This window comes from Patella vulgata, chromosome 5, assembly GCF_932274485.2.
Source record: "Patella vulgata chromosome 5, xgPatVulg1.2, whole genome shotgun sequence".
NCBI classification, from domain to species: domain Eukaryota; kingdom Metazoa; phylum Mollusca; class Gastropoda; family Patellidae; genus Patella; species Patella vulgata.
In genome coordinates this window covers 32,609,523-32,612,805 of record NC_065883.2, presented here as the reverse complement: position 1 = coordinate 32,612,805, position 3,283 = coordinate 32,609,523, and positions in this window count along the sequence as shown.

Sequence of the window (3,283 nt, the reverse complement as noted above, 5' to 3'; positions counted from 1 at the left end):
TGTGGATGGCGCCGAACCACCGCCACCTCTTTTCCCAGCTTCCACAAACCAACGGTGCAAAAGCTGTCATTCTTCTCAACATGAATTACAATATTTCAGCATGTGGGGCCTGTTAAATAATGGGATATATTAAAATCATTCACTGCTCGGGTCTTGATTTTAAGCAATTTGATTGGTTGATACTTTGGGACACGATAACTTGGTAGTTTCATGACATCAATACCTTTAACAAGTTCAATAATGAGCGTTTACTGCTCAGGTTAAGCAGAGCGATAAGAAATTTAACTGGTCGAGATTTTGGAGCTATATAATTTTGATTCTGATTGAAGGAGGGGGGTGAAACTTCGTGTATCACTGTAAAAAAATGAGTGTAATTAAAAACTGTAAGCAGTGTTAATTAAGTGTAAACTTTACACCACAACTTGCGTTTTTTTAAATGTAATACCTTCCCATGGGTAACCAACTAAATGAACTACACTGTAATGTTCTACACTAGTTGGGTGTTATCGGTTTACACCACTAAAGGCTAGGAGTTACCACTATTTAGGTGGCAACTAGTTTCCACCCGAATTGGTGTAAACTACCTTACTATTTTTAACAGTGTTGGCTTGAAATAAATATCCTACAAAACAAATTACACCCGCGTTGGTATAATGATTAAAATGGAGGTGTAATTACAAAACATTCTTGAGGGATAATAAAGCTTAATTTATGTGCAAGCCAATGTGTACACAGGTTCTTGTTTTGTTTGTACCATCTACACAACTAGACACTGTTCTTTGCCAGACTCACTTTCCCGGGGAACTTACTTGACCAACACCAGGAATATGGCCGATAACCGGACAACCCGACATCACGACATCATGACACTTTAACCCAACAATACGATATTTTTACTCGACATTACGACATTTTTACTTTAGTAATGATGATCGAGGCTAGGCCGAAAATTCAATGCTAAAATTTCGGTTTAGAGTGGATCAATTTGACTGAAATTTTCAGCAAATTCCCTTTACATTATCTAGTTTTTAACTATTATAGTGAGAACTGTCAGCTCTTTATCTAATCTTCCATAATGTACCTTTAACAGTCTTTTTGTTTCATTTTCACATTTACTACACTTACGCAGATATGTACATGTACAAGACAACTACGGCGCGATTCCCCCCTGTCCGTGGTACGGGATTGGAAGGGATTTTAAGGACAATGCCCAGTCATTCGGATGGGAGGGAAAACAATAGTTTAAACAATATTTGATTCAACAAACTGAATCGGGTTGAACAACAGGTAAGGGGCTACATGGGCGTAGGGGGCCAATCTCAGTTGGAAGGGGGCGGAGGGGGGGGGCTGAGTCTATTTGCCCGAAAATTTTCTTTGTTACCCGAATTTTCTGAATGAATCAATCATTAACTAAAACGAATTTTCCACAAAGCTGTGATGGTTGTTTATTTTTAATTAATTATACATAGTTATACATTTATAGTTCCATGATATATGGTCGCATTCTCTGATGTTTGTGCCCGAAAAACTGAAATACATTGCCGGACAAATGGGAGGCGCCATATATGTTCTCTCAACAAAACAGTATTTCTGTTAATATATCTGTAAACCTTTAGTTCAGATTAGATTTTAGGCTAACTTCTAAACAAATATTTGAATTGAAACAAAGTATCTATAAATATGTAATTTTCTCACTAAAATAGATATATGGCAAAACCTGTAAGGAAGTGGAAATTGTAAATGAATTGGAGTTTAATGTCTAACTGCTCGGTATCCACGAGATAATGAAGATGTACATAACGCCAGCTATAGGGGGAATTTGGTCCAAACATCGACGTTACGGTCTACTCTCTATTTCGAATTTCGAGTTCTTTCACGTCAAACCCCGGACCTCCTCATTACCCCAGTATATAGGAGCAGAACAGAAACCCCATTTAATTTCATTTTCATTTCATTTCTTCTTCATTATACGTTTTAGTGCAGAACAGTAAGCTTCATTTGATTTCTTTTACAATGTCGTCAGTACTATTTAGATTTGGCCATATTTATTTTAGTGAGAAAACTAAATATCTGTAGATGCTATGTTTCAGGTTAAATATTTGTTAGAACTTTAGTCTCAAATCCTATTTGAAAAAAGGCTGAACTTATATAGACCCTTGTCTGTAGTTAAATCCTATTCAGTTTATCCATGAAGGGAGATAATTCCTTTTACCGTAAATGGATTTCCAAAATTCCGTTGGTTCCCTTGTCCATTATGTTTTCTACATTTTGCTTTAAATCAAAATTTAACCTATAGCATACTCTTTGCATATGATGAAGGCATTGGGTGTTTTTGCCAATATTTAATTGTATGTCAACTTCACAATTTTTAGTATAAATATGGAATTTACTTGACATTTATCACAATTTTCATCTGACCCTAAATCGAGTTATTGTAAACATTTTGCTTGGAACTCTCTGGATTTGTGTTTCTTATAGTGTTATAAGCTTTCCAAAAATGTATAGTTTGTTTTGTAGGGAGGACCTTGAACTTCACGCTAGAAATTTTGGCTGCAGGCCTAAATTAATGTTGATATATAGTTACGTCACTTTTCGACATAGCAAGGGTACGTATATCATGACGTTGAATGGATATTTTAAGTTACAATCGAATAGCTGCCAAATTATCATTAATTGTCTATCGCTAAAATTAAAACATGCCGAAGGTAGTGAAACGTGTCGCTAGAGTTTAATAATGCTAAATGTTGTGAAACTAAATAAGATTTTATAATAACTGAGTATAATGGGTGCTATGTTGGTTACAGATGCATTATTTAAGAGCTAAATTTGCCTGTTGCAGATCTTTCCTTTGGCCTCAAATGTTATATAAATCATTTATGCGACATTTATTTACATACCAGACCCATAATCAACTCTCCAGAACTTCGGATGGTTTTGAATTTCAACAGATTTATGATTTAATTTTAAAATGACAATCGAGACTACACTGTTCTGTAAACGACGATAGTTCCTCACAGAATGAAGTAATTTGACTGAAATTTTCAAACATATTCCCTTTTCATTGTCTGTTATTGCGAGAACTGTCAGCTCTTTATCTAAATCTTGTGTAGTGCATCATTAATTTTCCCTGATTGTATTAATAATACAAAATACCTTTACACCATCATCTGTTATGCATCAATAGATATATTTCATGGTGATGAAGACACCACCCGATCCACGTCCTATTGTATCCACACCTGTGTCATTTTTATAATAATAATTTAAAGATAAAAAAAAACAC